The sequence below is a fragment of the Syngnathus scovelli genome, chromosome 8, assembly GCF_024217435.2.
Source record: "Syngnathus scovelli strain Florida chromosome 8, RoL_Ssco_1.2, whole genome shotgun sequence".
Taxonomy (NCBI): domain Eukaryota; kingdom Metazoa; phylum Chordata; class Actinopteri; order Syngnathiformes; family Syngnathidae; genus Syngnathus; species Syngnathus scovelli.
The window spans coordinates 7,408,946-7,419,932 of NC_090854.1; the positions used below are offsets into that span (position 1 = coordinate 7,408,946).

General features: G+C 48.5%; 1 long non-coding RNA gene across 1 annotated transcript; it reads left to right on the plus strand.

Annotated features, from left to right (window-relative positions):
- Positions 1–7,774: 7,774 nt before the first annotated feature.
- LOC125974006 (uncharacterized) lies at positions 7,775–10,053 on the plus strand. The gene is made up of 5 exons (XR_007483360.2): positions 7,775–8,282; positions 8,406–8,483; positions 8,584–8,813; positions 8,893–9,012; positions 9,099–10,053. It is a non-coding gene; the product is annotated as an uncharacterized lncRNA (long non-coding RNA).
- The last annotated feature ends 934 nt before the right edge of the window (positions 10,054–10,987 follow it).

The window sequence follows — 10,987 nt, forward strand, 5'->3', positions numbered from 1 at the left end:
GTGGCGCTGAAGCCTCGTATGAAGCATCTATAAAAGTTAGCAAATCCCAGAAATTGCTGTACCTTTTTGCGGCTATCCGGTACCGGCCATTGGGTCACCGCGCTCACTTTGGCTGGGTCCATCTGGACCTTCCCTGGGGCTATGATGAAGCCAAGGAACGATATTGTTTCTGCATGGAACTCGCTTTTTTCGGCCTTTACATAAAGTTGATGGTCCAGGAGCCGTTGCAGGACTGACTTAACATGATTCTCATGGGTCCTCAAATCTGGTGAATAAATTAAGATGTCATCCAAGTAAACGAAAACAAAGTGGTCTAAGAAATCACTCAAAACGTCATTGATCATGGCCTGGAAGACGGCGGGGGCATTGGTGAGGCCGAACAGCATTACCCGGTATTCAAAGTGTCCCCTGGGGGTGTTGAAGCCCGTCTTCCACTCATCTCCTTCCCGAATGCGCACGAGGTGATACGCGTTACGCAAATCTAGCTTGGTGAATACCCGAGCCTGCTGCAACTGATCAAACACGGCCGACATGAGTGGGAACCGATTCTTTATAGTGATCTGGTTGAGGGGACTGGGGATAAGCGGATTCAGGGGGGAGGTGACTACATGCAATCTTACTAGTTCATGATGAGTTCCAAAAGCCAGTGAGAGGGGTTCGGTTATAGAGGATACGTCAAAAAGGGCTTGTCCGTTAAGTGCCTTAGCCGTTATGGTCGTGTTCAAGGGTTCGGTCTTAACACCTAAGCTGCGAGCTAAAGCCCAGTCAATCAGATTCTCGTCGGCCCCAGAGTCAATCAACACCCCAAGCTCGATTTCCTTGCCTTGGCAGGTTAGCGTCCCGACGGGTAGAACCCGATTCTTCTGCCGGACCACGGAGAAGGTGCTTACCCTCAGCGCATTCCGCTCCGGGCAGGAGAGGCGGAGATGACCACGCGCCCCGCAGTAGTAGCAGCGGCCCTCCTGGCGTCGACGCTGTCTTTCCTCCTCGCTCAATTTGGCCCTGCCGAGCTGCATGGGTCCCGTCCCAGCGAGTGGTAATGCCGGGGTCGATCTTTGGTGGTGCGTCTCGTGGGATGACCGCCCGCCCAATGATGCGGAAGGAGTAACGATCACGCCCCGGCTTGTGCGCTGCTTCCTCCATTCCTGTAGTCGGTTGTCTGTTCGGACGGCCAACGCGATGAGAGCGTCGAGTTCCACAGGAAGATCAAGGGGAATGAGTTGGTCTTGGATGGTCCCGGAAAGACCCCGGAGAAAAGCATCGTACAGAGCCGACGAGTTCCATCCGCTTTCCGCGGCCAGAGTGCGGAAGCGGATCGCGTAGTCGCTGACCGTCTCTCGACCCTGGGTGATATGGCACAGCTCTCGTGCCTTCTCTCTGTCCGTGGGAGCTGGATCGAACACCATGCGCAGGGCCTCGATAAATCCGGAAAACGAGTGACAGGTAGCGGAGTTCCTGGCCCATTCTGCGGTCGCCCACGCCCGGGCTCTTCCCGTCAAATAGGATATCGTGTACGCCACCCGGGAGCGTTCCGTTGGGAAGTCGCCGGGAGCTCGCTCGAACTGCATCTCACAAGTCGTTATAAAGGCTCGACTCAGCCCGGGTTCACCGGCATATCGTTCCGGGGAAGCTAGTCTGATCCCCCTCGCAATAGGCGCGGGTGCCGGGTGGTCCACAGGGGGCGCCGCTGTGGAACAGGGTGTCGCAGCTCGCCCCGTGGTCAGCAGAGTGATGACGTCTTGCATTTGATGACTCAACGCATCCACCTGGGCGGCCACCGCCTCTTGGAAGCCTTCCTGGTTCTTCGCCAGTTCCTGAACTCCAACACTCAGAGCGTCGACCTGCTTCTGCTGTTGGCCCAGCTGCGACGTCTGGGAGCGGACTTGGGCGACCAGCTGCGCTGTCTCTGCCGAGTCCATGTCTGGCCAGTGCGTAATGTCAGGCGCAGAGCAGGGAGAGGACTCGAATGCAGAGATTCCAAAGTTCAACAAAGTGTTTATTGTCTCCACTGATGGTCGAACAAAAAACGCCTCACGAGGAGGGAAAAAAGGGGAAACTAAGGCGCCTCGAACCGAGGGAGAAAAAGGAGAAATCAAAGCGCCTCGAACCGAGGGAAATACAAAAACAAGATAGCGATGTAACCAAGTTAACATCGGTGAGCAAAGACGTTCAAACAAGGCTTTCTACGTGGACTCAAGGGTTTCGTGATCGCTAGTGTTCTCAGCAAGGCAAGACGCACTGGCACTGGATACGGGGAAAGACGCGGGTTATATGGACACAGGAGGGGAACACAGGTGAAGACAGTTGGTCATTGACGCAGGTGCACACACTTGGAATCAGGGGATCACGTGACCGGACGCACAGGGGAAGGACACACTGACTGGAACGAGAGGAAATCACACAATAAAACAGGAAATGATCCGGACGACACATGACAGCATGACACAGGACATGCAATCAGGACACAACAGAAAACACCATGAATGAATTGAGTACACTAACCAGCCAGAAGATTATCGACTTGCACCATTTACTACATTTACTATTAAGATCACAAAAGCTGTGTGAAAATTACATTCCTTTAAAGCAGAAGTCAAATATTTTGTTTGCAATACTATACTCTGTCGCTACTAGTCAATACATAGTATTTTGTAGATATTGCATGTGTAGAATATATTAAGCAGCAATATCCACCTCAGGGGACTCACCTGTTTTCTGGACTGAGCCCAGGGCACTCTGAAATAATTTTTAATCACCAGCAGGTGGCAGTGCAGTGTAAAAGGCTTCCACTCATTGTTATTGCAATGTCTTCACTTGTTAAGGGTGCACTTTGCAGGATTTTCCCCCGAAATATATGTCCATAATAGCCTTTTCATTTGAACATTTTTTACTCACATATATTCTAAATAACTGATTAACGCTTTAGCTGAAACTATGCACGTGAGTAATTAATGCTTAGTAAATTGAAATTTAATAAATTTCACTCTTCTACTGCAAGCGGTAATAGCGATTAGAAACGCAAAATACTGCAAAGTGCATCTAACATATGTTAATTTTGTTCAAAGGTGAAAAGACTCTTCAGGTGAGTCTTTGCTGTTGTGAAATCGGAGTGGATAAGAACAAGTGTAAGAAGCAAGAGGAAAAAGACAAATAAAGGTATTATTTTGATTAAGTTTCTGTATTAAACCACCTTAGCCATATTGTTGTGGTAGATAGTGATGTCTTTCACCTCCAAACAAATTTAGAATTGAGTTGAAGTTGCATTATACCGAATTTTGATACTGCATGACTTACATGTGAATCTTATTAGGTACAAAAATGTCATCGTCTCTTTCCTCAATTTCGCGTGATATGTTTTTACAAATATATGTTGTCTGATATGTTTTCCCCAATTAAACGGCCGATGTTTGGTTGCGCTTCCGTCAGAATATGGAAGATTGCCTTCTCCACCAGGTCCTGAACAAGACACAAAGCTGTCCCAAATGTGTCGCATGTCACTGATTAGGTTAGTTGCTGGACCAGAATACCAAAACCTGGAGGGGAAAAAAAATCACACCAGTAACAGTGAGCATGCTCAGGGATTGTAAAAACATTTTCTTTGCCAGACAGTCAGAGGGAAGTCCATCCATCCATCCATCCATCCATCCATCCATCCATCCATCCATCCATCCATCCATCCATCCATCCATCCATCCATCCATCCATCCATCCATCCATCCATCCATCCATCCATCCATCCCACTTCATACAAAAAGTTACAAAATAAGTTTTACGAAATTTATTAAAATGTTGTTGAAATTTGTTTCAAAACAGCTTACTGTACATGTTTGAAAATGTAATAAATAACAGCAAGACGAGACCACAAATAACAGGGCAAACCCCCACGTGCAGGCGTGCACACACAGCAATTATGGTACGAGGATGTTCCAAACGATGATATCCAGTTACAACCGTGAATTTATGAAATATGAGAGCCAAGACAAGTGCATTATTTAATCGCAACTGGAATTCTTCCCCCCTGTAAATACGACAAGCGACACAGCCAGAATCATTCATGGATAACAAACAAATCTCACAATACCTTCACTTTACTCATTATTTTCCCAATATTATCACAACCACTTCCCTCCTTTCACCTGTAAAAAAAAAAAAAAACATGCCTGGTTGAGTACGAATTGTATCTTCGGCTGCTGTCAGCGCCGGTGCACATATATTCACAATCTCTTAACTCACTCTCAAAACCATTAGCACCCCCCCCCCCCCACACACACACACACGCACACACACAACACACACACAGATTTAACTACTCCATGCACCTTACCATTTTTATTCTATGCTGCTACTCTGTATTCTGCCACTGCATCTGCATCTGTCATACTATTACTGCTTGCACTCCAGTAACAAATACCTCAACTGATTTCCCATTTGTATTGTGTTGCTGTACCATTTGCACTCAAGTAACAATATCTCAATGTGGAATGTGGCAAAGCTTTTTGCTATTTATGAGTCATTAAACATATTGCGGAAGCGCTCCCCGCGACTACAAAACATTGACATGTTAAACTGCTCACTAGGTCAGCATATCCTTAACTGTTGACTAGGGTTCGACTCCATGTGTAACCAGACAGCATTCAGCCCCATCCAGAAGATAGTGTTGTTTTTTTTGTTTTTTGCAAACATGGCAATAGCCTCTCGGTTGTTACCAATAACTGGTCTAAACCAATCTTTAAATATAGCGTCCTCCAACCAACTATCAAAAAACCTATATTTTCCCATGACTTCGTTTTGCCTCCATTACCAGGGAATATTATCTAGGCACGAATTATTTTGTTGATGTTTTTACTTTGTCAGATGGCATTTATTACTTTTTAATGGCCATATTTTTTGCTAATTTCATTTACTACCTTTCACAACCCAGAGGATACCCTGTATCGTGTTTTGTGTCGAATGCCTTGTATTGCCGGACCTCAAGTCATGTTACTGTGCAGTTATGAGACGGAAAGTTCAGCCTGCAGAGGGAGTAACACCTCTCAAGGATACAGCTGCAAACTGTAAGTGATAAGTCAAAAAACAACAATCAGGTTGCATGGGATTGTGTCCCCTATGATAGCAGAAAGAGAAAGAATATAGAAGAGCTCCAACTTTGATAGCCACAAAAATCTATGAGTGATGGCGCCGAAGAAGGATCTTGCAAAGGGATCTGGCAACGGTGGAGTGTCTGTAATAAATCAGCAGAAAAGAGAGAGAGGACCAATGCATGAAGCTTTGATGTCTATTCATATGCAAATGAGCTAGGGGTCATAAAATTTTATGACCTTTTTATGACTTGTTATGGTATCATAAATCACCCCCTTTTGAATTGGGGCGGGGTTGGGGGCATCAAGATGGCGCCAGTCGTGACGGCGCCATCTTTGACTGTCGCCATTTTGGTTTGCTGGCGCCATTTTTAAGATGTGGATATGTATGGGCATGTATTTTTATGAATCAAGACAGGTGTAGCATCTGAGCTAGCTTTGCTACCAGCCCGTACGTGTGGCTTGAAGGGGCCCGTTTTGTTGAGAAGGCGAAGGGGAGGGGTGTTTGTGGCAGTGTAGGGCGTCGTCATTATTGGTGCCAAAGTTGTCTGGAAGAGAGTCGCATATAATTTGAGAAACAATAGTTTAGCCAAAGTTATCTGAAAGCGAGAGAGACGCATGTAATTTGACAAACAATAATTTAGAGGATCAAGGGGGTTTTGTTGAGAAAATCATTGAAGTATCGTCAGCATGATGCCAAAGGTATCTGAAAGATAAAAAAATCAAGGTGTTGGCACATGTAATTTGACAAACAATAGTGGAGTCGGCATTATTGGGGCCAAAGATATCTGATTTCTCGCGACACGCGATCCCGTAGGCGTGGTCTTATCCCCGCCGAATTTAAAGTTTGGTGTGGACGAGCATCATTTTGGAGAAGACAAGACAAGACAAGCCATCGCTCTGAGCAACGGAGTCGAAGCGCGTCAAAATGTCACATCTCGCCCCCAACTGCTCCACTATGTGTCTGTTTTGGTTTCTGTCTGTGTGCTCGCCCCTCCCCTCCTGTGTGCCCATGATCAGTGTGATTGTTCCCACCTGCCTCTCGTTACCTGTCGTGTATAAAAGTCCTGTCTGCCCCTCTCTCCCGGTCGGATCATTGGTATTGGTTGGTTTTGGTTTTGGTTGCTGTCGTTCGGTGTTGGCGTACTGTCTTGATGCCGTCATGTCCTGCTGTCTTCTTGATTCACGTCCCGGTCAGTCAAGTTATTGTTTAAGTCATGTCAGTTTACCGAGTCTGTATTTTGAGTTGCTTCAATAAACCCTGGTCCAAACTGCACTTGGTCGTCCTGCTCCATGCTCCACCCGACCGTGACAGAATGATCCGACCACCAAAACGACCAGCGCTTGGACCACCCTTCACCACCAGCTCCCGCCGCGACGCCCGATCCACATCCGAGCATGTTCCAGCGCCATGGGCTTGCAGCCGCCATTGGATCTCGCTCCCGCGACGCCGGACCCGCGGCCGCCATCGGAGTTCCTCCCGGCACCATCGCCTCTGCGACCGTCGTCGGACTTCGCTGCCTCGACGCCGGACCCGCGGCCGCTATCGGAGTGCCCCCCCGGCGCCATCGGACTCGCGGCCACCACCGGGCTCCATCCCAGCGTTGCAGGACCTGCGGGCGTTGCCAGACATCCAAGCCAGCTGCGTCGGACCCGCGATCGTCCCTGACTCCACTCCCACTGCTGCGGCGCGTGATGGCTCTTGCCGCCGCGCAGAGCCCCGCCTTCCGAATGTCGCCGATCACTGTACGGACTTTGTGAGTGGCCGCCGATCGCGGTACAGACTTCCCAAGTCGCCGCCCCAGTGCGGTTGTGTTTCCCCGAGTTTCCGCGGAGTGCGGTTCTGTTTCCCCAAGTCGCCGCCCGTGTGCGGTTGTGTTCCCCAAGTCGCTGCCCGAGCGCGGTTCTGTTCCCCAAGTCACCGCCAGAGTGCGGCTCTGTCCCCTAGGTCATCGCCCGAGTGCGGATCTGTCCCCGCAGTCGCCGCCAGAGTGCGGATCTGTCCCCGCAGTCGCCGCCAGAGTGCGGATCTGTCCCCGCAGTCGCCGCCAGAGTGCGGATCTGTCCCCGCAGTCGCCGCCAGAGTGCGGATCTGTCCCCGCAGTCGCCGCCAGAGTGCGGATCTGTCCCCGCAGTCGCCGCCAGAGTGCGGATCTGTCCCCGCAGTCGCCGCCAGAGTGCGGATCTGTCCCCGCAGTCGCCGCCAGAGTGCGGATCTGTCCCCGCAGTCGCCGCCAGAGTGCGGATCTGTCCCCGCAGTCGCCGCCAGAGTGCGGATCTGTCCCCGCAGTCGCCGCCAGAGTGCGGATCTGTTCCCCGAAGTCGCCGCCAGAGTGCGGTTCGGTTCCCCCAAGTCGCCGCCAGAGTGCGGTGCGGTTCGGTTCCCCAAGTCGCCGCCCGAGTGCGGTGCGGTTCGGTTCCCCAAGTCGCCGCCCGAGTGCGGTGCGGTTCGGTTCCCCAAGTCGCCGCCCGAGTGCGGTTCGGTTCCCCAAGTCGCCGCCCGAGTGCGGTGCGGTTCGGTTCCCCAAGTCGCCGCCCGAGTGCGGCGCGGTTCGGTTCCCCAAGTCGCCGCCCGAGTGCGGCGCGGTTCGGTTCCCCAAGTCGCCGCCCGAGTGCGGCGCGGTTCGGTTCCCCAAGTCGCCGCCCGAGTGCAGCGCGGTTCGGTTCCCCAAGTCGCCGCCCGAGTGCGGCGCGGTTCGGTTCCCCAAGTCGCCGCCCGAGTGCGGCGCGGTTCGGTTCCCCTAGTTTTTTTTTTTGGGACGTCGGGAGACGTCCCTTGTGGGGGGGGGTTCTGTCACGTCTCGCCCCCAACTGCTCCACTATGTGTCTGTTTTGGTTTCTGTCTGTGTGCTCGCCCCTCCCCTCCTGTGTGCCCATGATCAGTGTGATTGTTCCCACCTGCCTCTCGTTACCTGTCGTGTATAAAAGTCCTGTCTGCCCCTCTCTCCCGGTCGGATCATTGGTATTGGTTGGTTTTGGTTTTGGTTGCTGTCGTTCGGTGTTGGCGTACTGTCTTGATGCCGTCATGTCCTGCTGTCTTCTTGTTTCACGTCCCGGTCAGTCAAGTTATTGTTTAAGTCATGTCAGTTTACCGAGTCTGTATTTTGAGTTGCTTCAATAAACCCTGGTCCAAGCTGCACTTGGTCGTCCTGCTCCATGCTCCACCCAACCGTGACACAAAAGCTGTTTCGAGAATGGTTAAAGGCAAGTCATTTTACTACTTTTCTCGCAATAATAATGATAATAATAATAATAATAATAATAATAATAATAATACACTGCGGTTATTTTATAAAACAATATGTAATGTTTATATAATATTTGCAGACATCATCGCTCTTGCCGATGTCCACGCATCTTTTGACGACGATTTTAGCAACGTTTACCTAACACAATCAGACTACGGTGAGTCAATAGTGCATCTACGATAGTTCATATAAATGTCAGTAGTTGATGATTTTATTTTATGTATGTATGTATCTTATCTCGTGGCCGCGGCCACTAGGAAAAACAATCGGCCGACACAAGCTGCCTTCGACCGCCATATTGGAGCAGTCAAAACGACAGAGCCATCTAGACCAAGCGCCTCAGAGTCACGTGCGACCGTTGAAACCAATCCAATTGCATCCCACGCCGACCAGCAGGAAGCAGCGACGGACTCAGAACTAGTTGAAGCTCTATCTACTTACGAGGGTTTAAACCATCACCATCAAGAGTCGACAAGCAAAGTTGGAGGTATTCCTTATATTTTTTCTCTCTTTGTATGCTATCGTCCGACATGCTATTTTCGGTATTATAAAGGATTAACTTGCAGGTGAGCGTCGTGACACGGAGGCACAGAGAGAGAGGAAGAGGAGGAGGAGGAGGAGGGGGCAGCCCTTCTACAACACGCGCCACTCAACCAGCAGGGGGCCTGTAAAGTGCCGTGGTAACTGTATGTTGGAATAATTTTAAGTGAAGCTTTGGCCTGCCAGACCTGGAGGCCTCGCCTTTACGAGTTTATCTTTTCCTTTTATCTAGGTTCTTCCTTTTTAGTGATAGGGATGTCTTTTGATCCCTGTCAGCCATTTGTATCCTTCCTGTCCTTATGTTGTCTGTGTGTTTTGGTTCCCGTAAGAGGCCTTCACTAACAATGAGCAGGGCTTATTTGCATAGGTGACATGTTCTTTGTTTGATTCACAGGAACTTCATTCCTTTTCATTTAGATGTAGGTTTGGTTCATAGATTGTAGTTTATCAGACCTGTTTTTCTTTGTTAAGGGTTACATACAGTTAGAAGTAGTTGCATAAAAGTTATCCCATATTTACTCAATGTTTGTTTAATAAGGAACTGCATACCGGTTACCTCACATTTGTTTAATGTGTGTTGAAATGTTTAGGACAAGTTACTTATTATTATTATGTGTTAATTACCAAGTAGATAAAGTTAGCAAAGGTCTAGTTGCATTTGTTCCACAGCAAAGCGGCAATCAACGTGCTTCAGGGTATTTGAACCGGGTCGAGGAAGAGTCAGCCAACTGTGAGGGAAGACGGCTGGGGACGGCCTCTGCGGGGGGTCAAGAGCCAACAACGAAGTGCTAATTCACACCACACTACATTCTTTTGCTAATCAGCGTTGCTACAGACACAATCCCCCCTCCCTTTAGTGTAGCAACGCCTCTGTAACCAGGGCAACCATAACATTAAAAAGAGGGGCACGTGGAGTAAGGACTCAGAACTGATGGAGGTTGTAACTGAGATTGCTTTCACTATCGTTCTCCTCGCGAGTAAACCTGTTCTGGTTGTCTTCTCCTCTTCATTCCAGCGAGTGATTTAATGTCTAATCGTATTTAGACCCAGCACTGTATCTACAAAAGACGGTTACAAGAATGTTTTAAGATTATATGTGCTCTTACAGATTTAGCCGAATCAAAATAGGTTTGTGTTGTTTCTGTTGTGTTTTGTAAAAGAAAATATAATGGATCATCCAAACCTTACGTCAACGGAGTCAGATTTCTTAGCAAACATTGATGAAATAGATTTGCTACCATTTAGCGAAACAAGCCAAAGAAGTGACACACCAGAGCTAGATTTATCAAACGTTAACAATACGTCTACGAGTCAAATAACAGATTTGCTCAACAATGTGAGCACGGCTTTGTTAGAGGGGGAGAGACCAGACAGTCCTGCTATTCTTACCCATTTACAAGCTGTCATAGATGAATTGAACAATCAAAGTCTGAATGAGGGTGGACATAGTCCTACACAAATCCCGTCACAATTTCTAAACATGATAGCAGAATTAAACAACCAAGCTAATGACAGCAACGGGCGTATCAGTCCTGATATTCCTGTCCAGTTGCTAAACATTATCCAAAATCTAAATACACAGCCTCTGGTTGACCCGTCGACCACTAACACTGTCGATTCATCACCGGTTGCTATTGACGACGTTCCGCCGATATTTCAGCCTAACAACTGCTCTGTTATAATTGATCACGAAATAGATGTTATTGATGACAACACACCAGCATTTCAACACACGCCCCTGCAATCTAACAGCGGTTCTGTATTAGCTGATCAGCGCGGCGGTTCGGTTGTAATCAATAGGCCGCATTTCAATAATGTAGAGATAAGGCAACAGTTAAATATACCATCGCAACAGAACATTAATGATTTTGCAACCTTCTACCTCCAGATTGAAGATAAAATAGATGATGTCATGCAAGAGGTAGCTAGCAGGGCCCAAACAGGCGATGTAATTCAGATCGAGCTAGCGGGTGGTAACGATAGAGCTCACATCTACCAGCAAACTAGTGATATAAACTCTATCAGAGATAATGTATCAGACATGCTTGAACGTTTAGCCCAATCAAATACAGAGCTTCTGGCTGATGAGGGCTTAGAACTCATTGTACAAATAGTCACTCC